This window comes from Stegostoma tigrinum, chromosome 45 (assembly GCF_030684315.1).
Source record: "Stegostoma tigrinum isolate sSteTig4 chromosome 45, sSteTig4.hap1, whole genome shotgun sequence".
Classification (NCBI taxonomy): domain Eukaryota; kingdom Metazoa; phylum Chordata; class Chondrichthyes; order Orectolobiformes; family Stegostomatidae; genus Stegostoma; species Stegostoma tigrinum.
In genome coordinates this window covers 4,497,416-4,522,175 of record NC_081398.1, presented here as the reverse complement: position 1 = coordinate 4,522,175, position 24,760 = coordinate 4,497,416, and the positions used below count along the sequence as shown (strand labels likewise).

Below are 24,760 nucleotides of genomic sequence, written 5' to 3'. Positions count from 1 at the left end.
ATGGTTTTATAAACTGCTATAAGGTCACCCCTCAAACTCCTCAGCTCCAGGGAAGTAAACCCCTGCCTATTCACTTACCGCCCTCCACCCTTTATTCATTCATAGCCTGAGGGCGTCACTGGCCAGGCACACCATTTATTGCCCATCCCTAATTGCCCCAGAGAGCAGTTAAGAGTCAACCATGTTGGCTGTGGGTCTGGAGTCACATGCAGTCCAGGCCAGGTAAGGATGGCAGTTTCCTTCCCTAAAGGGCATGAGTGAACCAGATGGGTTTTTTTAACCACCCAACAATTGACACAGAGAAACAAATAGACTCTTAATTCCAGATATTTTACTGAATTCAAGCTCCACCTTTTGCTGTGGTGGGATTCAAACCCAGCTCCCCGGGATGATATCAAGATCAACGGCCCAAGGAGAATACCCGAAAGCCATCGCCTCCCGTCTTATCTAGCCTGTCCTTACAAATCAAACCACTCAGTCCTGGCAACGTCCTGGTCAATGTTTTCTGAACTCTCTCCAATTTAATGATGTCCTCCCCATGGCACAGGGGCTGTGCACAGTGTTCCAGAAGAGGGTACTCAATGGCTCAGTGGTTAGTGCTGCTGTCTCACGGTGCCAGGGACCCGGGTTTGATCCCACCCTCGGGCAACTGCCTGTGTGGAGTTTGCACATTCTCCTCATGTCTGCGAGGGTTTACTCCGGGTGCTCTGGCTTCCTCCCACAGTCTAAAGATGTGCAGGTTAGGGTGGATTGGCCGTGCTAAATTGTCCCATAGTGCCCAGGGATGTGCGGGTTAGGGTGGATTGGCCGTGCTAAATTTCCCATAGTGCCCAGGGATGTGTGAGTTAGGGTGGGTTGGCCGTGCTAAATTTTTCCATAGTGCCCAGGGATGTGCGGGTTAGGGTGGATTGGCCGTGCTAAATTGTCCCATAGTGCCCAGGGATGTGCGGGTTAGGGTGGATTGGCCGTGCTAAATTGTCCCGTAGTGCCCAGGGATGTGCGGGTTAGGGTGGATTGGCCGTGCTAAATTGTCCCGTAGTGCCCAGGGATGTGCGGGTTAGGGTGGGTTGGCCGTGCTAAATTGTCCCATAGTGCCCAGGGATGTGCGGGTTAGGGTGGGTTGGCCGTGCTAAATTGTCCCATAGTGCCCAGGGATGTGGGGGTTAGGGTTGGTTGGCCGTGCTAAATTGTCCCATAGTGCCCAGGGATGTGCGGGTTAGGGTGGATTGGCCGTGCTAAATTGTCCCATAGTGCCCAGGGATGTGCGGGTTAGGGTGGATTGGCTGTGCTAAATTGTCCCATAGTGCCCAGGGATGTGCGGGTTAGGGTGGGTTGGCCGTGTTAAATTGTCCTGTAGTGCCCAGGGATGTGTGGGTTAGGGTGGATTGGCCGTGCTAAATTGTCCCATAGTGCCCAGGGATGTGCAGGTTAGGGTGGGTTGGCCGTGCTAAATTGTCCCATAGTGCCCAGGGATGTGTGGGTTAGGGTGGATAGGCCGTGCTAAATTGTCCCGTAGTGCCCAGGGATGTGCGGGTTAGGGTGGATTGGCCATGCTAAATTGTCCCATAGTGCCCAGGGATGTGTGGGTTAGGGTGGATTGGCCGTGCTAAATTGTCCCATAGTGCCCAGGGATGTGCGGGTTAGGGTGGATTGGCCGTGCTAAATTACCTGTTGTTTATAGGGTGGAAAATGCAGGGACATGGTACAGAGTGGGTTCCTTTGTGGAGGGTTGTTGTGGACTTTTTGGGCTAAATAGCCTGCTCCCAGACTGCAGCGGTTCTGTAAGAGACCTCACCAACTTCAATTTGACGCCCCACTCCTGTACTCAGTGGTCTTACCAATAAAGGCAAGTGTGCTGAACGCCTTCTTCATCCCCCTGTCTACTTGTGACGCCACTTTCAAAGAACTATATACCTGAACTGCTAGGTTTCTCAGTTCAGCAAACTACACAGAGCAGGGCTGGGGGTTCAGAGGACTTATCGTCAGCAATGGGAAACGTTTCGAGGATTTGAACAATGGTTCAGCAGGCCGTGGGGAAAATGGGGAGGGGAGGTGAAGCATGGGAGAAATTGGACCACAGAGGAGTTTGTCCTCCCAGGGAATAGAGATGGGGCATGGAAGTTGAGTCTGAATTTGATTTATTTTGTTGTACCGAACACAGTGAAAAGTGTTTGCTATACGAGCATATTGTACCCTAGAGAGCGAATCAGGATAGCAGAAAACAGCATTACAGATACAGATGAGACAGACAGAAAGCTCAGATTTAACATTTGAGAGGTCCATCCACTCTGAGGAATGTGACATTCTCAAACATCTCCACTTCAGCACTATCGATACAGACTGAGGTGTGTCCTCCACTCCCCTTCCTGAAGCCGATAACCAGCACCTTTGTTTTGCTGATATTGATTGAAAGATTTTGCCTTTACACGATGCCGCTAAGTTCCCAATCCCTTTCAAAGGAACAAGAGATGTGTCAAGACTGATGTGTTACTCTCTGGAAGTTAAAGTGAGGGCACTGAGCAGATTTAAGAAGGATGTGGACAGAGTTTTAATTAGTAACGTGCGATGAAGAGTGGGCTGGGAAGTGGAGATGAGGCTATGATGAGACCAGCTATATTAATATTGATTGGGTGGAGCAGGCTCGAGCAGGCCTACTCCTGTTCCTAGCCCTTACGTTCCATGTTCTGATGTTTTATGAGGCACCAGTAAAGTGCCTTGGGGCATTTTATTGAGTGAAAGGTGCTATATAGATAGAATTTGAATACTGCTGAAGAGGGACGCTGTTTCTGAAGCATGCACTCCATCAGGACCGAATGCAAGAATGCCTAATTTTGAAAAGATTGTGACAACTTAGACCACAGAGACTTAAGGAACCTATAGCTTCCTGCACCTTGGCTAATAGAATAACTTTCTGTCCGGTTGACCCCCTTTCCTCTTGAAGTGCAAATCATTGTGATTGTTCCAAATTCTTGCATTGTGTTCTGAAGAGTGTAAGATGAAAGGGGTTTTGACAACATGTTGCACTCTACAGGGCCTTTTAAGCTTTACCACAAGTGACTGTACATATTAGCTGTTATTGTTTGTGACTGAGCTCCTAAAGTACCCTTTACCACCCTTTGCATCCTCAGCATTTTAATGCAGCTTTTAACAGGTGCCAACACTGATTCCCTCCACCATGCTGTCCCTCCCTATCGCAGCTCCTGTACGAAGGGACGGTCACTCGTTTCCTATCTGACCTCCTGTGGTAGCTGAGATCCCAGTTTTACCTTATTTCGCAGACTCACCGTGCTCAGGACAAGTCAGAAACATCACTGGTGTGTGCTGCCCTCTCCCCATTTATTTTGCTTCATTTCAGCGGCGCCCTCAGTCCACTGTGACCCACAAACCTCTCCATGGAACTCTGCCTGGAATTTGTCTCCTCCCCTTCCAGCTTCAATGCCTCCTGCCGATACTGCGTGGTCGGTCATTAGTCACAGCACTCAATATGTTTCCACTGGTCGGAGAGACTAGGAGCCGAGGGCACAGCCTCAGAGTGAAGGGACAGCCTGAGATGAGGAGGAATTTCTCCAGGCAGAGGGTAGGGAATCTGTGGAACACACTGCCGCAGGGAGATGTGGAGGCGAGAGCATTGAGTGTCTTTAAGAGAGACGTAGACATGTTCTTCATTAGTAAGGGGGATCAAGCAATATGGGGCGAAGGCAGCAGAATGGGGTTGAGAAACATATTAGCCGTGATGGAATAGCAGAGAAGGTACAATGGGCTGAATGGCCCAAAGATTTTCTGTTCATTTACTGGGTGTAGGCGTCGCTGGTTGGGCCAAGCATTTATTGCCCTGTCCCTTGTTGCCCCTTGAGAAGGTGGGGGTGAGCTGCCTTCTTGAACCACTGCAGTCCTCCTGCGGTGGGTCAACCCACAACACCAGTGGGGAGGGAATTTCAGGATTTGGACCCAGTGACAGTGAAGTCAGGATGGGGAGTACCTCGGAGATGAAGGTGTTCCCCTGTACCTGCTGCCCTTGTCCTTCTAGATGGAAGTGGCCGTGGGTTTGGAAGGTACTGTCTGAGGATCTACTCCTACACCTGATGGTCAATTCTTCTATTGCTGCTCAGGGCCCAATCTGTGGTGGAACTCAAGCACTGTGGTTCACTAATGGTGCTAAATTAATACAGGTCATGGAACTCCCTACAGTATAGAAAAAGGTCAGTTTAGCCCATCAATCTAACCACTGACCCATCACAGAGCATCCCACGGAAAGCCAGCCTAACCCTGTATTCCCTTCACACCCCTGTGCACTAAGGGACAACTTAGCACAACCGATCCACCTCAACCCGCACATCCCTGGGCTCTACGGGACAATTTAGCACGGCCAACCCACCCTAATCTGCACATCCCTGGGCACTATGGGACAATTTAGCACGGCCAATCCACCCTAACCCGCACATCCCTGGGCACTACGGGACAATTTAGCACGGCCAACCCACCCTAACCCGCACATCCCTGGGCACTATGGGACAATTTAGCACGGCCAATCCACCCCAACCCGCACATCCCTGGGCACTATGGGACAATTTAGCACGGCCAATCCACCCTAACCCGCACATCCCTGGGCACTACGGGACAATTTAGCACGGCCAATCCACCCTAACCTGCACATCCCTGGGCACTGTGGGACAACTTAGCACAACCGATCCACCTCAACCCGCACATACCTGGGCACTATGGGACAATTTAGCACGGCCAACCCACCGTAACCCGCACATCCCTGGGCACTACGGGACAATTTAGCACGGCCAACCCACCCTAACCCGCACACCCCTGGGCACTATGGGACAATTTAGCACGGCCAACCCACCCTAACCCACACATCCCTTGGCACCATGGGACAATTTAGCATGGCCAGTCCACCCTAACCTGCACATCCCTGGGCACTACGGGACAATTTAGCACGGCCAATCCACCCTAATCCACACATCCCTGGGCACTATGGGACAATTTAGCACGGCCAACCCACCCTAACCCGTACATCCCTGGACACTATGGGACAATTTAGCACGGCCAATCCACCCTAACCCGCACATCCCTGGACACTATGGGACAATTTAGCACGGCCAACCCACCCTAACTTGCACATCCCTGGGCAGTACGGGACAATTTAGCACGGCCAATCCACCCTAACCCACACATCCCTGGACACTATGGGACAACTTAGCACGGCCAATCCACCCTAACCCGCACATCCCTGGGCACTACGGGACAATTTAGCACGGCCAACCCACCCTAACCCGCACATCCCTGGGCACTACGGGACAATTTAGCACGGCCAACCCACCCTAACCCGCACATCCCTGGGCACTATGGGACAATTTAGCACGGCCAATCCACCCCAACCCGCACATCCCTGGGCACTATGGGACAATTTAGCACGGCCAATCCACCCTAACCCGCACATCCCTGGGCACTACGGGACAATTTAGCACGGCCAATCCACCCTAACCTGCACATCCCTGGGCACTGTGGGACAACTTAGCACAACCGATCCACCTCAACCCGCACATAGCTGGGCACTATGGGACAATTTAGCACGGCCAACCCACCCTAACCCGCACACCCCTGGGCACTATGGGACAATTTAGCACGGCCAACCCACCCTAACCCACACATCCCTGGGCACTACGGGACAATTTAGCACGGCCAATCCACCCTAACCCGCACATCCCTGGGCACTATGGGACAATTTACCACGGCCAATCCACCCTAACCCGCACATCCCTTGGCACCATGGGACAATTTAGCATGGCCAGTCCACCCTAACCCGCACATCCCTGGGCACTACGGGACAATTTAGCACGGCCAACCCACCCTAACCCGCACATCCCTGGGCACTACGGGACAATTTAGCACGGCCAATCCACCCTAACCTGCACATCCCTGGACACTATGGGACAATTTAGCACAGCCAACCCACCCTAACTTGCACATCCCTGGGCAGTACAGGACAATTTAGCACGGCCAATCCACCCTAACCCACACATCCCTGGACACTATGGGACAATTTAGCACGGCCAATCCACCCTAGCCTGCACACCTTTGGGACTGTGGGAGGAAACCGGAGCACCTGGAGGAAACCCACGCAGACATGGGGAGAATGTGCAAACTGCACAGAGTCGCCGAAGGGTGGAATCGAACCCGGGTCCCCGGGGCAGCATGGCTAACCACTGTGCCACCATACCATCCTCGCAGTGACTGACCTTTCTTTTTCAAGCTTAACGCACTTGCCAAAGATGGATGCCTGATGTTTATTAAAACCTTCCATTTATGCAGAATTTGTGCGATTCCTTACCTCGCTGGTAGATGTTGCATACATTGCCACTGGTGAGTAATTCTATAAGCTTGAGGTAAAATGCCTGAGGGTGGGAGGAGGTATTTTAATGACGGGAACCCAGCTATTTTGTCAGAGTGACTCAATGCAGAAACTGAGAGGACCCTCAGTACTAACCATGAGGTGGAATTAGCAGTGGGGCAAGGGGACGGGGATTGATGAAGAGGATGAGTTGCTACGGGATTTGGTCACCATCTCACTGCTACCATGTGACACTCCACAAGACAAAGTCAGCTCCAGTACACTTCGTTTGTAGAAATTAATGGTCCAAATGGACAGTCCCAAATCAAACTGAGGGAAAATCCCTAGGGATTCAGGTATGTAATTCTTTGAAGTTTCCATCACACATTGACAGGGAGGTGAAGAAGGTGGTTGGCACACTCGCCTTCATTGCTCAGACCTTTGAGTAGACGAGTTGGGACGTCATGTTGAGGTTGTACAGGAGGTTGGGGAGGTCTCGTTTGGAGCACTGTATCCAGTTCTGGTCACCCTGTTATGGGAAGGACATTATTAAATTGGAGAGGGGTTCAGATGGGATTTACCAGGATGCTGTCATAAATGGAGGGTTTGAGTTATAAAGGGAGATTGGACAGGCTGGGACTTTTCTCACTGGAGCATAGGAGCTTGAGAGGCGACCTGAAAGAACTCTATGTAAAAAAAAAGAGGGATTTAGACAGAGTTTAATCATAGTTGCCTTTTCCCTAGGCTGGGGGATTTCAAAACAGGGGGCACATTTTTGTAAGTGAGTGGAGAAAGATTTTAAAAAAACAATGAGGAGCATATTTTTTACACAGAGGGTGGTTCGTGTGTAGAATGAGCTTCCTGAGGAAGTGGTGGATGTGGGTACAGTTACAACATTTAAAAGACATTTGGATAAGTACATGAACTGAAAATGTTTGGGGGGATATGGGCCAGGAGCAGGCAGCTGGGGGCTAGTTTACTTTGGGATTATGGTCAGCACGGACTGGTTGGGCCAAAGGGTCTACTTCCATCTGGGGCACAATGGGAACAATAGAGCCAGAGATAGTAGGAACTGCTGATGCTGGAGAATCTGAGATAATAAGGTGTAGAGCTGGATGGACACAGCAGGCCAAGCAGCATCAGAGGAGCAGGAAGGCTGATGTTTCGGGCCTAGACCCTTCTTCAGAAATGGGGGAGGGGAAAGGGGACTCTGAAATAAATAGGGAGAGAGGAGGAGGCGGGTAGAAGATGGATAAAGGAGAAGATAGGTGGAGAGGAGACAGACAGGTCAAAGAGGTGGGGATGGAGCCAGTAAAGGTGAATGTAGATGGGGAGTTAGGGAGGGGATAGGTCAGTCCAGGGAGGACGGACAGGTCAAGGGGGCGGGATGAGGATTGTAGGTAGGATATGGTCATGGGGCTTAAGGTGGGAGGAGGGGATAGGTGGGAGGAGGGGCAGGTTAAGGAGGCGGGGATAAACTGGGCTGGTTTTGGGATGTGTGAGGAAGAGGGGAGATTTGTCCGCCCTTCCTCCATTGGCTCCATCCCCGCCTCTTAGACCTGTCTGTCTCCTCTCCACCTATCTTCTCCTTTATCCATCTTCTATCCACCTCCCCCTCTCTCCCTATTTATTTCTGAACCCCCTTCCCCTCCCCCATTTCTGAAGAAGGGTCTAGGCCCGAAATGTCAGCCTTCCTGTTCCTCTGATGCTGCTTGGCCTGATATGTTCATCCAGCTCTACACCTTGTTATCTCAAGAACAATGGGTCGATGGGTCGGGGGTAAAGTCGCGAGATGCAGGATTTTCCCATTAATTTGTCCGAATGAAGCTGTGTTGCATCTTGCAGGTATCAAGTATCATGGCTCATGTACGAAGAGACTGTCACTGCCTTACTATCTGATCTTCTGCGGCAGCTGTGATCTCGTTTGTTCCTTCATTTCAATTCTACCACAGACTCACGGTGGCTGGGACAGGTCAAAAGGGTTGCTTTCCTTTAGCTTATCACATTCGTTTGTTGAGAATTGGAAGTACATTCCAGATCACGTCAACTTTGTAGTCTTTGCAGCAGGTATACATTTCATTGGTTGTAAAGTTTGAATATCATCCAATCCTTGGAATTTTTTTTGTCCCTTGGAGATTTACTGACAAAGCATGTGTGGAGGAAGCATTTCTGAAGAAAGGTCTTGGCCCGAAACGTCAGCCTTCCTGCTCCTCAGATGCTGCTTGTCCTGCTGTGTTCATCCAGCTCCACACCTTGTTATCTCGAAGCACGGGTGGACATCTGTGTCTCTGGCTGGGCCCGGTATTTATTGCCCCATCCCTAACTGCCCCTGGAGAAGGTTGGTGGGGGTGGTGCGGTGAGCTGCCTTCTTGAACCGCTGCAGTTCTGTGCAGTGTGGGGACACCTACGCAGGACCATGAGGGAGGGAGTTCCAGGATTCTGACCCAGTGATACTAAAGGGAACGGCCGATATATTCAGTGCTGAGTGGTGTCCCGCAGGGCTCTGTTCTTGGGCCTCTGCTCTTTGTGGTTTTTATAAATGACTTGGATGAGGAGGTTGAGGGGTGGGTTAGTATGTTTGCTGATGACACAAAGGTTGGAGGTGCCGTTGATAGTATCGAGGGCTATTGCAGGCTTCAGCGAGACATTGACAGAATGCAGAGCTGGGCTGAGAAATGGCAGATGGAATTCAACCTGGATAAACGCAAAGTGATGCATTTTGGAAGGGCAAACTTAAATGCTGAATATAGGATTAAAGGCAGGATTCTCGGCACTGTGGAGGAACAGCGGGATCTTGGTGTTCAAGTGCATAGCTCCCTCAAAGTTGCCACCCAGGTGGATAAGGTTGTTAAGAAAGCATATGGTGTTTTGGCTTTCATTAACAGGGGGATCAAGTTTAAGAGCCGCGAGGTTTTGCTGCAGCTCTACAAAACCCTGGTGAGACCACACTTGGAATATTGTGTCCAGTTCTGGTCACCCTATTATAGGACAGATGTGGAGGCTTTTGAGAGGGTGCAAAGGAGGTTTACCAGGATGCTGCCTGGACTGGAGGGCTTGTCTTACGAGGAGAGGTTGACTGAGCTCGGACTTTTCTCTCTGGAGAGAAGGAGGAAGAGAGGTGACCTGATCGAGGTGTACAAGGTAATGAGAAGCATGGATAGAGTCGACAGCCGGAGACTTTTCCCCAGGGCAGGATTGACTGCCATGAGGGGTCATAGTTTTAAGGTGTTAGGAGGAAGGTATAGAGGAGACGTCAGAGGGAGGTTCTTCACCCAGAGAGTTGTGAGCGCATGGAATAGTTTGCCAGTGGTAGTCATGGAAACAGAGTCATTAGTGACATTTTAGACTGCAGGCCTGTGACCAGCGGTGGGCCACAATGATCGGTGCTGCCTCCATCATTGTTAGTCAGTTATGGAAATGATTTGGATGTAAATGGTTCATAAGTTTGCAGACTGTACCAAAATTAGAGGTGTAGGGGACAGCGAAGAAGGTTATTTCAGAGTCTAATGGGACCTTGATGAGATGGGCCAATGGGTGGCAGATGGAGTTTAATTCAGATAAATGTGAGGTGCTGCATTTTGGAAAGGAAAATCAGGGCAGGACTTATACAGTTAATAGTAAGGTCCTGGGGAGTGTTGCTCAACAAAGAGACCTTGGGGGAGCAGGTTCATAGTTCCTTGAAAGTGGATTCGCAGGTAGACAGGGCAGTGAGGAAGGTGCTTGGGACGCTCGCCTTTATTGGTCAGTGCATTGAGTGTAGGAGTTGGGAGGGTCATGCTGCACCTGGACAGGACACTCCTGGAATAACATCATACCTGGACAGGAGGGGTTTACAGGGAAATGGGCCAAATGCTGGCAGATGGGACAGATCAGATTGGGACGCCTGGTTAGTGCAGATGAATTGAATGGAAGGGTCTGTTTCCTTGCCTAATGAACCTATGAACTTCCTAAATGAGCTACATTCACTGCATGGAAAAACAGTGAGAGTAGGTGCAACAGGGAGCATATGAACAAATAAGAAATGCAAAACCAAGGGCTGGGAGAGCTCTCTGGCCACCAAGGTGTGCACTAATCTTATGTCACAACACAACTATATTCCACTATATCCCTCATTATCTAGAGCCCCACCAACATCCACTCTGAACTGATCTCGGAAATACATTGCCATTTCTTCCGTTGCCCAGCCAAAAGAAAATCAAAATCCTTCCCCAATTTTTCAGAAAGCAGGTTTGGGACAAACCGGAAGTGATTCATTGACTCCAACCCCAAGGTCCCATCAGGAGGCATTGTTTAAATTGACAAGAGTTGTTTTCACTTCAGTCTTGGGTTTTGGGCATCGCTGGCTGGGCCCAGCATTTATTGCCCCATCCCTAATTGCCCCCGGAGAAGGCAGTGATGAGCTGCCTTCTTGAACTGTTGCCCAGGGACTCCCACAACCCAGCACAGTTAGTAACATCACTGACCCACGACCCACTTCCATCCAGAAGGACAAGGGGCAGCAGGTACATGGGGACACCACCCCCCTGCACGTTCCCCTCCGAGCACCCCCCATCACATCTCAGAAATGTATCAGCCATTCGTTCAGTGTCGCTGGGTCAGAATCCCGGAACTGCCCACCCCCTCACAGCACTGTGTCTGTGTGGATTTTATGACCTCAGAGTTTTACTTGGCCAAGTTTCTCTTGCTGTTTGGTCCTGTGTGGTTCTGCACACGGACTGTGGCGGTTCAAGAAGGCATCTCGGCCCCAAATTCTCTAAGTTGCGGCAATAAATGTTTCGATGCCCACATCTGGTGAATGAATAAAGACTGGACCCAAAGACAGCTTGAAGTCAGGGCTGTGGGTGACTCTGGAGGGCAGAAAATTCCCAAAGTCAGGACAGCAATTTCACCTCAAAACTGCTCCACTGGCTATGCCACAGATTGTGAAAAACCGTGTTAATTTAATAACAGGAGGGATTCCAGCCTCTCCATAAGACCATAAGTGAAAGAAGCATAAATTTGGCTATTCAGCCCATCGAGACTGGTCCCCCATTCAATCATGGCTGATAAGTTTCTCACCCCATTCTCCCTCTTTCTCTCTGTAACCCTTGATTTCCTTGATAATCAAGAACCTATCTACCTCAGTCTTAATTGTACTTAATGACCTGGCCTCCACAGCCTTCTGTGGCAGTGAATTCCATAGATTCACCCCTCTCTGGCTGAAGAAGTTTCTCCTTATCTCCATTCCCTTTACTCTAAGGCTGTGCCCTCAGGTCCTAGTCTCTCTGACCAATGGAAGCAACTTCCCAACATCCATTCAATATTCTGCAAGTTTTAATTAGATCCCCCCCTCATCCTTCTAAACTCCAATGAGTATAGTCCCAGCGTCCTCAAACATTCCTCATATGTTAAGCTTTTCATTCCTGAGACCATTCTTGTGAACCTCCTCTGAACCCACTCCAGGGCCAGTACATCCTTCCTGAGATATGGGGCCCAAAACTGCACACAATACTCCAAATGTGGCCTGGCCAGAGCCTTACAGAGCCTCAGAAATCCATCCCTGCTTTTATATTCAAGTCCTCTCAAAATAAATACCTTAGTGACACTTTGAACTATAAGATTTTTCGTAGTTGTAAGCTCTGTATCTGAACATGTGCAGAGCTCTGGACAGGATGGCTGACATCCCCAGAATCTATCTACGGGACCAACACAGATGCATTCGAATGACCCTTTAACATTCTATTCTCTTCCATTTTAATGCAGGGAATGTCCTCATCTACTCCATGCATGAGCCCGATTACGAAAGCCTGGACTCCCCTGAATACTGTGACAGATCCCTGTACCTGTTCACTCTCTACACCCATCTTAGCTCATATGCCATCCATCTGATAGTAACCTTCTGCAAATACTGGCAAGATTATAGGGTGAGGAGTTTGCTGTTACAAAGAAGATCCTTCCAGAGCTCCCAATCAGTTGTCGTCTGGACTCATTGAATCTTGAGGCCTTGGGATGGTGCTTATTGCATTCCTGAAGCCCTGTTGCCTCACAGACTGTTCCACAAAGGAGAGAAAAGGAAAAACTAAATTGGCATAGAGCTTGTTCACTCAGTACAATGACTCAGATCAACTACAGTGGATATTAAGGTGACTAATCTTGTCGAACTCATGACAAACTCCTTTTCGCTGCAGGGGGTTAATGGCATCGTGTTTGTGCACCAATACCAGGTTTAACATCATTCAGAGCAACTTAGAACATTATTCACTGCACGATCAAAGGCTGGAGAGACCGGGGCTATTTTCCCTGGAGCTGAGGGGGGACCTTATAGAGGTTTATAAAATCATGAGGGGCATGGATAGGGTGAATAGGCTTGGCCTTTACCCAGGCGTGGGATTGTTAAAACATAGGTTTAAGGTGGGAGGGGAAAGATTTTATAAAGGACCTTAGGGGCAACTTTTTCACACAGAGGGTGGTGCGTGTATGGAATGAGCTGCCAGAGGAAGTGGTGGGGGCTGGTACAGTTACAGCATTTAAAAGGCATCTGGATGGGTACATGAACAGGAAGGATTTAGAGGGATATGTGCCAAATGCTGGCAAATGGGACTGGATTAATTTAGGATATCTGGGCCAGCATGGACGAGTTGGGCCGAAGGGTCTGTTTCTGTGCTGTATGACTCTGTGACTCTTTTGAGCCAATTTAAGTTGATTCTTCCATCCACAGTGTCAGGTCAAAAGACGAATATATCAAAAGATGTTTATGTGGCTGTCAATTTTGCTGGGATGTTTTATCACACTGAGTGACAAACATGGGTTTCTGTACATTACGTAAGTGGGTTCCATTTGAATATCAGCAAATTACATCTAACAATTCATCGAAAGCCCCGAAACATTTGTAATTTAAACAATTTGGATGAGCATATAGAAGGGACGGTTAGTAAGTTTATGAATGACAGCAAAATTGATTGCACAGTGAAGAAGGTTTTCTAAGATTACAGAGGGATCTTGATCAAATGAGTCAATGGGATGAAAAATGGCAGATGGAGTTCCATTTGACTAGATGCAAGGTGTTGCATTTCGGTACAACAAACAAAGGCAGGATGTATACAATTAATGGTAGGGACCTTGGGTAGTGTGGTAGAACAGAGGGACCCAGGGGTTCAGGTACATAATTCTTTGACGTTTGCCTCACAGGGTAATCAATAAGGTGTTTGAGTACAGGAGTTGGGGCGTCATGATGCGGTTGTACAGGACATTGATGAGGCCTCTTCTGGAGTATTCTGTGCAATTGTGGTCGCCCTGTTATAGAAAAGATAATATTCAGCGGAGAGGGTTCAGAAGAGATTCACCAGCATGTTGCCGCATATGGAGTATTTGAGTTATAAGGAAAGGTTGGATAGGCTGGGACTTTTTTTCACTGGAGCGTAGGAGGTTGAGAGGTGACCTTATAGGAGTAAATAAAAGAGCGGGGGCCTGTTGCAAAGTTGGGTAGAGCATTTGACATTTGTAAAATGACAGGGGGAAGGGTGCACGGTCCTTTGAAAAGATTTTAGACTTGTAGACTTAAAACAAACATTCCTGCAGGCAGCAACAGGTGCCTAGAGAGTTCTTAAAATTGAAACGCTGTATCAACAGGCTGTACAAAACAACATTTTACCAAGACAATTGGGTTTCAAATTTAACCAATTAATTTAAACAAGGCGCTAGATACCAAAACTCATTTTTAAATTTCAGGCTGATGGTTTTGACAATATAGAACCAATCCTATTGTAAGAAATTAATATATCATCAAGGGTATAAAAGAAGAGGGCATTTCAAAATTGGTGTGAAAGTCAACTGTGATCTGCCAAGTGAATAGCTCTCAGCTATAAAACAAAGAGTCACTGGTTCTTACAGAATTCTCTAAGCTTTCAGAAAGCCATCATCTAAACTAAAGGTACCACGACATTGTTAGCTAATATTCCTGAAACAAGAATTCTATGGAGAAAGGCGTTCCTTACTAAAGATCAATGGAGAGGGTGCAGAGCATTCTGGAAGACTGATCCTGGCTGTGATTTTGAGACATTTTAAGTTTTAATTTTCTTTTAATTAATTTGATTTATATAAATGGGATTCATATCTGTTGGAACAGCATGCCACAACAATTTTGTTTTGTCGGGAATAGCTAGTAGTTGAGGGGGAGTTGTTTGGTTTGTTAGTAGTTCTGTCATATTTGCTCACAGTTATAGTCAGAGAAATAAATTGTTACTTGTTGATTATAAAGTGAATATCAGGGATTTCTTTCATTTAACCACATCTTTATAACAGATTGTGGGGTCAGTGAGGGGCAGGTTATATAACTTTTCACACTTCCTTTAATAGATTACAAGGTGAGGCAAATTTCTCTGAGTGTTTCCATTTTAGTTGTCAGAGCCGACCTCTCCTTCGTTACAGAGGTACAGATGGAGGGGAATTTCAAGGCAAGGGAATACACTTTTAAGGTGAAAGACATGAGGGACAAGAGGGTGGTTAGCGTGTGGAATGAGTGGATGTGGGTACAATTACAACACTTTGATGACATTTAGATAAGTGCACGAATTGGAAAGCTGGGGAGAGGTAATTGAGCTTGGGATTATGTTCGGCTTGGGCCAAAGGTTCGGTTTCTGTTCCATACGACCCGGTGACTTGATGAACAGGAGCGAACAGTAGAAAACAAAACAGAGAGGGAACTGTAAAGCAGAGTGAAGGTGCAAAGAATGAAATGGAGAAATTCAGCAAACCAGAGAAGAGATGCTCAGTCATGCAGTGGGCAAGCCAGAGAAGGGTGGGGGCAAGACAAAAGGAAAGCTAAGCAATTCTACAGCAGCTTTCATGACCAGACGTCATCGCAAAGTGCTTTACAGCAAGTTAAATGTTTTGGAATTGTGGTCATTGGTGTGAGAAACTCGGCATTCCAATTCATAGTCACACAGCACGGAAACAGACCCTTCGGCCCAACCAGTCCGTGCTGACCATAATCCCAAACTAAACTAGCCCCCACAAGCCTGCTGCTGTCCCATATCCCTCCAAACATTTCTTATTCATGTACTTATCCAAATATCTTTTAAATGCTGTAACTGTACCCACATCCACCACTTCGTCTGGAAGCTCATTCCATACAAGAACCACGCTGTGTGAAAACTGTTGCTCCCCCCATGTCTTCTTTAAATCTCTCTCCTCTCACCTTAAAAATATGCCCCAGTCTTTAAATCCCCCACCCTAGGGAAAAGACACCTCCCATTCACCTTATCTATGCTCCTGATTATTTTACAAACCCCTATAAAGTCATCCCTCAGCCTCCTACACTTCGGAGAGAAAAGTCCAAGCCTATCCAGCCTCTCCTTATAACTCAGACCCTCCATACCCAGCAACATCCCGGTAAATCCCTTCTGAACCCTCTCCAGCTTAATATCCTTCCTATAACAGGGCGACCAGAGCTGGACACAGTGCTCCAGAAGGGGCCTCACCAGCGTCCTGTACAACCTCAACATGACGTCCCAACTCCCAACACTCAAAGGTCTGAGCAATGAAGGTAAGCGTGCCAAATGCTTTCTTAACCCCCCGTCTACCTGTGAGGCAAATTTCAAAGAATTATGTACCTGAACCGCTAGGTCTCTGTTCTACAACACTACCCAAGGACCTACCATTAATTGGACATACCCTGGCCCTTGTTTGTTTTGCAAAAATGCAAAACCTCGCATTTATCCAAATTAAACTCCATCTGGCATTCCTCAGCCCACTGACCCAATTTACACACAGAGATCTCCCACAGTCATCAACACAAGGTCACCCCTCAACCTCGTAAACTCCAGGGAAAAAAGCCCCAGTCTATCCAGCCTCTCCCTATAACTCCAACCATCCAGTCTTGGTAATATCGTTGTAAATCTTTTCTGTACCCTCTCAGTTTAATAGCATTCTTCCTGTAGCACGGAGGCCAGGAAAATAGTCTTTACAATTTAGATTAAGGGGCACATTTTGAGCAAGACACTGAGGAAAAACATTCCTTCCCTTCTTTGGACCCATAATCTTCTACAATTATCAAAGCTGACTCTCCCATGCAAGAGAATCTTAGAGATCGATAGCATGGAAACAGACCCTTTGGCCCAACTCGCCCATTCTTGCCAGATATCCTAAATTAATCCAGTCCCATTTGCCAGCATTTGGCACATATCCCTCTAAACCCTTCCTATTCATAAACACATCCAGATGCCTTTTAAATGCTGTAACTGTACCAGCCCCCACCACCTCCTCTGGCAGCTCATTCTATACACGCACCACCCTCTGTGTGAAAAAGTTGCCCCTCAGATCCTATTTAAATCTTTCTCCTCTCACCTTAAACCTGTGCCCCTAAGCCTATAGACACCCCTACCCTGGGGAAAAGACCTTGGCTATTCACCATATCCATACCTCTCATGGTTTTACAAACCTCGATAAGGTCGGCTGCCTACATTGGAACAGTTAATGGGTGGCGGTTAAATGATACATTATTCTGGTAAGTACTTCATTGAGTAAATTTGTGCCAATCCTCTTCTTTTGCTTTTTAACTGTGTTAGGATTATAAAATCCCCTGCAGTGTGGAAGCAGCCCACTCAGCTTACATTGACCCTCTGCACAACATCCCATCCAGACACACCCCCATGTGCCAAGCATTTCTTAAGGCCAACCCACCCTAACCCGCACATCCCTAGGCACTATGGAACAAATTATCATGGCCAACCCACCTTAATCCGCACATCCCTGGGCACTATGGGACAATTTATCATGGCCAACCCAACTTAATCCGCACATCCCTGGGCACTATGGAACAATTTATCATGGCCAACCCACCCTAACCCGCACATCCCTGGGCACTACAGGACAATTTAGCACGGCCAATCCACCCTAACCTGCACATCCCTGGGCACTACAGGACAATTTAGCACGGCCAATCCACCCTAACCCGCACATCCCTGGGCACTACGGGACAATTTAGCACGGCCAATCCACCCTAACCCGCACATCCCTGGGCACTACAGGACAATTTAGCACGGCCAATCCACCCTAACCCGCACATCCCTGGGCACTACAGGACAATTTAGCACAGCCAATCCACCCTAACCCGCACATCCCTGGGCACTACAGGACAATTTAGCACGGCCAATCCACCCTAACCTGCACATCCCTGGGCACTACGGGACAATTTAGCACGGCCAACCCACCCTAACCTGCACACCTTTGCACTATGGGACGATACCGGCACACCCGGAGGAAACCCACGCAGACATGGGGAGAACGTGCATACTCCACACAGATACAGTCACCTGAGGGTGGCATCGAACCCCGGGTCCCCTGAGAGGCAGCAGTGAGCCACAGCCTGTCCCCAAATATTGTAAGAATGAAGTGTGTTTTGATGAAAGTTAGGGCATCTGGAACATAGCACCTCACACTTGCCTTTACATTAATATAAAAGTTAGGGTCTAGGCTGCCTCCTTAGAATACTGTTGGAGAGGGGGAGGTCTGGCTTCGCAATAAGGTATGTGAAAAATTGTTGCTCAGAATTTGCTCTCCTTTCCTGTGTTATCTGTGGTGGAAGTGGTTGTACTCGAGGATAATTAAGTGCCCTGAGGTCAGTTCCTTTTTGAGCAATCTTCCGGCTGATTAGCAGAAGAAGGAAATGTAGTTGTTGGACTTTCTTCCCCCAGCTCGGTGGCATTCCTCCTCAGACACCTGACGATCCTGTCTAATTCTCTCAGGTAAATTTCCACCATCGCATTTAGAGGTAAACAGGTTTATTCATTTGCTGGTGTGCTGAAAACAGAAGAAAGCTGACATCCTGTTGCTTTAGCTGTCGTTGCAATGTTTTGCTCTGCTCTTGGGAAAGATGTTGCTCTCTCTATCCTCGCCCACCAACATCTCGAATTTAACTGTGCCCACCTCAGAGCTAGGAAGTGTGCTGTAACATCCCTGAGCAGGAAATGACTAGCCGCTTCACCCTCTCAGATCACTGTCCACTGTTTCTGAGATTGTTGTGTCAGTTATTCTGTAAGTTGCTGGAGCAGAATCAGGCCATTTGGCCCATTGAATGTGTTCCACCGTTCAATCATGACTGATAATCTTTCTCAACCCCATTCTACCTGCAACCCTTCAGTCTCTGACTCATGAAAAACTTATCTATCTCTGTCTTAAAGACGCTCAATGCTTTCGCCCCCATAGCTCCCTGCGGCAGTGTTCCACAGATTCCCCACCCTCTGCCTGGAGAAATTCCTCCTTATCTCAGTCCGTCCCTGCACTCTGAGGCTGTGCCCTCGGTTCCTAGTCTCTCCTTGTAAATGGAAAATACTCTCCCCGTCCGCTCCATCCAGGCCCCTGCAGTATTCTATAAGTTTCAATCAGATCCCCCCATCATCCTTCTAAACTCCATCGAGTACAGACCCAGACCTCTCCTCATACGACACACCCTTCAACCCCGGGATCCTTCTTGTGAACCTCCTCTGACCTCCCCCTCCAAGGCCAGCATGTCCTTCCTTAGATACGGGGCCCAAAACTGCTCACAGTATTCCAAACGCCGGTCTGACCAGAGCCTTGCACAACCTCAGCAGTACACCCTCTGCTCCTGTGTTCTAGCCCTCTCGGAATGAATGCTAACATCGCATTTACCTTCCAAACTGCTGACTGAACGTGCACATTAAAGTAAAGAGAATCTGGAACTACTTCTGATGCATAAAAATCAATTTCTGAAATCTGGATTTCAGTTTACACTAGCCGATTTCAGTTTAAAGGCAATTTCAAAGGTTGGTCTGCATTGATTCAGAACCTAAAACCTTCAACCCACTTGATCCAGGCTTTCTACTGGGAGATGCTTCATCTCAATTTTATTTGCACAAACAATTTGGGAAAATTGGGTAATCCAATGGAAGGAAACTCTGTACGAAAGCAAAATTGTTCGCAGGAAGTGTGAAACTATGTAACAGGGCAGGAAGAATGGAGAAACAGAACTCGCTTGTAGAGATCAGCAAAAAATTCTCAACCAGTCAGCAACTCCTTCATCCCGTGAGTGATCTCCTTTCAAAAGAGAGGGCATTAAATATTGACAACTGATGACACAACATTAGACAGGGCAGAGAATAACATACAATTGCAGAGGGCTTATAGATTATGAAGACTTGCCTTCATTGCTCAGACCTTTGAGTATAGGAGTTGGGACGTCATGTTGAGGTTGTACAGGATGTTGGTGAGGCCCCTTCTGGAGCATTGTGTCCTGTTCTGGTCGCCCCGTTATAGGAAGGATATTATGAAAGTAGAGAGAGTTCAGAAAAGATTTACCAGGATGTTACCGGGTATGGAGGGTTTGTGTTATTAGGGGAGGCTGGGACTTTTCTCATCAAAGCGTGGGAGGCTGAGCGGAGACCATATGGAGGTTTCTAAAGCCATGAGGGGCATGGATAAAGTGAATGGCATGTGTGATAGAGTCACAGAGTTGTACAGGGTGGAAACTGGCCCTTCGGCCCAACCAGTCTGAGCCGACCATAATCCCAAACTAAACTAGCCCCCACCTGCCTGTTCCTGGTCCATATCCCTCCAAACCTTTCCTGTTCATGGACTTATCGAAATGTCTTTTATATGTTGTAACTGTACCCACACCCACCACTTCCTCTGGAAGTTCATCCCACAAACGAACCACCCTCTGTGTAAAAAACTTACCCCTCATGTCTTTTTAAAATCTCTCACCTTAAAAGTATGCCCCCAGTCTTGAAATTCCCTGACCCTAGGGAAAAGACACCTCCCATTAACTCTCTAAAGCCCTCATTACTTTATAATTTTTTATGAGTTCCCCTTTCAACCTTCTAAGCTCCAATAAAAAAGATTCCAGTCTAACCAGCCTTTCTTTATAACTCAAAACCTCCATACCTAGCAACATCTTTTCCCGAGAACGAACTTCCAGAGGAAGTGGTGGGTGTGGGTACAGCTATAATGTGTAAAAGACATTTGGATAAGTACATGAACAGGAAAGGTTTGGAGGGATATGGGCCAGGAGCAGGCAGGTGGAACTAGTTTAGTTTGGGATTATGGTCGGCACGGACTGGTTGGATCGAAGGGTCTGTTTCTGTGCTGTAGGACTCTACAGCCATTGATGGACTAAGTGAATGAGTGTAACTGTGCCAGATGGAGTTCAGTGTAAGCAAGAGCAAAGTTATCCATTTTGGACCAAGAGAGGATAGGTCAGATGGTGTGGTGTTAAACACAGTGGGTGTCCAAAGGTGCATCGATCTGTAAAATGTCATAAAGAGGTCCTGAAAATAATCCGGAAATTTACTGATATTTTATGTCTCAAGGACTTGAGTACAAGGATGCAGACATTATGCTGCGATTATAAAACAACAGCCTGATTAGACCCCACTTTGAATACACTGATCTGAGCCCCAACCTTTAGGAAGGATATGTTGGCCTTAGCAGGAGGACAACATAGGTTTACAACGATGAGACCCGGACTTCAGGGTTTAAGTTATGCTGAGATTGTACAAATGAGGCCTGTTTTGTCTCGAATTTGGAAGGTTAAGGGGTGATTTGATCGAAGATATGAACCGGAAAAGGCAGAGTAGACAAAGATAAACTATTTCCACTGCTTGGGGTTTCGAGAACCAGAAAGCAGAGCCTGAGAATTAGTGCCAGACCGCTCAGGAGAGATGTTAGGAAGGATTTTGACATTCAGAGGGTGGGAGAGGTTTGGAACTCTCTCCCACAGGTGGCAGACGATGCTGGGTCAGTTGTTAATTTTAAAACTGAGGCAAAGTTTTTACCAAGCAAAAGGTATAAAGGCTAGCATGTAACATTAAACCACAGATTGCGTTACATCTCACTGAATGCTGGAACAGGCTGGAGGGGCTGAAAGGCCCACTCATGTTCCTATGAGATGCTTCTTCGGATCAGTTGAGTGCACATTCAGGATCTGAATTGTGCTAGGAGTAGCTCAGCTCAGGGAGAATAGAGTTGAGGACAGCTGCAGCTCTGTTTATGGCAAGAAGGCTGTGTTTGTCATGGGTGCCTCAGTGGTTAACGCTACAGCCTCATGGACCCAGGGACCAGGTTCGATTCCACCCTCGGGCGACTGTATCTGTGTGGAGTTTGCACTTTCTCTCCCCTTGTCTGCGGGGGTTTTCCTCCGGGTACTCCGGTTTCTGCCCACAGCCCAAAGGTAAACAAGTGAGAGTGGATTGTGCTAAATGCTACTCCCACACCCCTTGCATTCCCTGGGCAACCTCTCCACCTCTGGCTTGGACGAAAGAACAGCATCTCATTTTCAGCTTGGGGCACCCTGCAGCCTTCAATACTCCATGTTGAGTTCAATAGTTTTAGGACCTGAGCGTGTTCTCCCATGTCCTTAACCTCCAGACCACAACAGGCCTTGTCATCACACAGCCTGCTCCCACAGACCATCCCACTGTCAGCCATTAATCGGCCCCCATTAGCAGCTATTGATTCTCCCAGGCTGTTCATGACCTTTTGTATGTCCAGCCCTTTACAGGCTCCATCTCCTCCTCGAGCGCATACACCCAACCTTCTCCCTGTTGCAATCAGCTCTGGGCCTGAAACATTAACTCTTCTTTGCCTCCACGCAGACCCAGCGGAGGTTCTGTTTCTAATTCGGATTTCCAGCATCCTCCATTCTACAGTTTTGTTTTAGGTTTGCTTCAGGGGAGGGGAAACCTACCATTCTTACCCAGCCTGGCCTACACGTGACTCCAGACCTACAGCACGGCGTGGCTAGCTCCAAGCCCACATCCTGTCTACGTTGCACACAGCTTCTCACCCCTTGAGAGGTGTTTTTCTTTTGTTATTTTACAAAACGAGAGAGCTCCACATCCTGGTTTCTTGCTAAAACAGGAGATGGTGGTGGTTGGATGGGAGGCCGCTGCCTGTTTTATTTCTTTGACCTCTTTCCCCAAGGATACTTTTGAAACATACAAAATAATCAGAGGGTTAGATAGGGTGGATAGGGAGAGCCTTTTTCCTAGGATGGTGATGGCAAGCACGAGGGGGCATAGCTTTAAATTGAGGGGTGAAAGATATAGGACAGATGTCAGAGGTAGTTTCTTTACTCAGAGAGTAGTAAGGGAATGGAACGCTTTGCCTGCAACGGTAGTAGATTCGCTAACTTTGGGTACATTTAAGTCGTCATTGGACAAGCATATGGATGTACATGGAATAGTGTAGGTTAGATGGGCTTCAGATCGGTATGACAGGTCGGCACAACATCGAGGGCCAAAGGGCCTGTACTGTGCTGTAATGTTCTATATTCTATGATATGGTCAGCATTTTTATCACAGGAGCCAAATGGCACGTCGAATGACACATAGACCACACTAGCTAAGGAGGGTTTACTCCCTTAAGAAAGAACATGGGGGAACACTCACAGATTGCCAACAAAGTCACGATGACCGAGATCGTGTTTACTTTCCAAAGTGAATTCATACCCCAGTGACTGAACCTATCCAACACATATTGGGCCTGAAACCGTGTTTCTCTCTCTTTCTCTCCACAGATGCTGCCCGGCCTGCTGAGTTTCTCCAGCAACTTTCATTTTTCATTGCTATTTGCCCAGGAGGCTGGTTTGTTAGTTAAATTAAGTTACCATTGCTCAGTGATCTGTGGGGTTCAAATAGGAATGCTAACACAAGTCGCTGGGACAGCTTAGCAGGTCGGGCAGCATCTGTGCAGAGTAAAAAATCAGAGTTAACATTTCTGTTCCCCAGGGATCTGAGGAAGGGTCACCGGACCCAAAATATTTAATTCTGATTGTCTTTTTTGCTTCACAGACCTGCTGAGCATTTCCCAGCAACTTCTGCTTTAATTCCTGATTTACAACATCCACAGTTCTTTCAGCTTTTATGGTGCAGAAATAGGGCTTACTTTTTAAAAATTTGTTCACAGGATCACAACATTGTTGGCTCGGTCCACTGTTTATTACACAGAGGGCAGCTCAGAGTCAAGCACATTGCTGTGGGTCTACAGTCCCACGTAATTCAGACCAGGTAAGGATGGCAGTTTCCTTCCTTAAAGGACAGCAGTGAACCAGATGGGATTTTCCCCCAACACCCGATTCACAGTCATCATTAGACTCTGAATTCCAAATCCTTTAATGAATTCAAACTCTACCACCTGCCAAGCAGGCTTTGAACCCAGGTTCAACTGGAATGTGATCTGGGTCTCTGTATGCCTAGACCAGCAAGAATACCACTGGGCCATCATCTCTCCCACTCCTGACACAGATGTCCTCCAATGCCACAAAACATGTAGATCAAAACTCACAAGCAAAAACAGAGTGAGACAGTAGCTCAGTGGTTAACACTGCTTCCTCACTGCACCAGAGACCTAGGTTCGATCCCACCCTCAGGCAGCTGACTGTGTGGAGTTTGCACATTCTCCCCGTGTCTGCATAGGTCTCCTCCGGGTGCTCTGGTTTCCTCCCACAGGCCAACAATGCACTGGCTAGGGTGGGTTGGCCATGGTAAATTGTCCCGTAGTGCCCAGGGATGTGCGGGTTAGGGTGGATTGGCCGTGCTAAATTGTCCCATAGTGCCCAGGGATGTGCGGGTTAGGGTGGATTGGCCGTGCTAAATTGTCCCGTAGTGCCCAGGGATGTGCGGGTTAGGGTGGATTGGCTGTGAGAAATGGAGGGGCAGTACAAACTCAATGGGCTAAATGCTTCCACACTGTAGGCATTCTGTAAGACAGAAGAGCAGAATTAGGGCACTCTGCTGTACTATTCAATCGTACCTGATTATGTTTCTGAACCCTGTTTTGCTGCCTTTTCCCCATAACCTCTGAACCCACCACCCCCTTTCCCATCAAAAACCTATCTCTGTCTTGAAGTCACTCAACTAGTTGACCATTAAGTGCCCTTCCCAATGAAGCTTCCAGAAGCTCGCCCTGAAAAGGCTTGCCCCGGCTTCGAATGAAAAAGAGAGAGCAAGTTTCAGGTGTTTCACATCACACGCTCATATAGATACACACACACACTCTCTCTCTCTCATCTCACGTGCACACTCATACACATACACACACACTCTCTCTCTCTCACACACACACACACTGTCACACACACACACTCTCTCTCTCTCATCTCACGCACGCACTCATACACACACACACACTCTCTCTCTCTCTCTCTCACACACACACACACATAGACTCTCTCTCTCTCTCATCTCACGCGCACACTCATACACTCACACACGCACACTCTCTCTCTCTCACACACACACACACTCTCTCTCTCACACACACACACTCTCACACACACTCTCTCTCACTCTCTCACACACACACATACACACACACACACACACACACACTTTCTCATCTCACGCGCACACTCATATACATATACACACACACACACACACACACACACTCTCACTCACACACACTGTCACACACACACACTCTCAC

At 47.9% G+C, this 24,760-nt stretch overlaps 1 protein-coding gene and 1 long non-coding RNA gene across 8 annotated transcripts in view; one reads left to right on the top strand and one right to left on the bottom strand.

Moving 5' to 3' along the window:
• Window positions 1–24,760, bottom strand: part of LOC125448753 (uncharacterized) — an 83,613-nt gene that overhangs the window by 6,192 nt on the left and 52,661 nt on the right. The gene's annotated exons all lie outside the window — the stretch shown is intronic.
• Window positions 17,954–24,760, top strand: part of LOC125448751 (transmembrane protein 272-like) — a 17,443-nt gene continuing 10,636 nt past the window's right edge. For 3 of the 6 annotated variants that reach the window (XM_048524261.1, XM_048524257.1, XM_048524254.1), the window contains exons 1-2: window positions 17,970–18,063; window positions 23,240–23,340. The gene's annotated coding sequence lies outside the window, so the exon portion shown is untranslated. Of the gene's footprint in view, window positions 18,090–23,239; window positions 23,341–24,760 lie in introns of all 6 variants that reach the window. The other 3 variants (XM_048524255.1, XM_048524256.1, XM_059642598.1) reach the window with 3 other exon arrangements.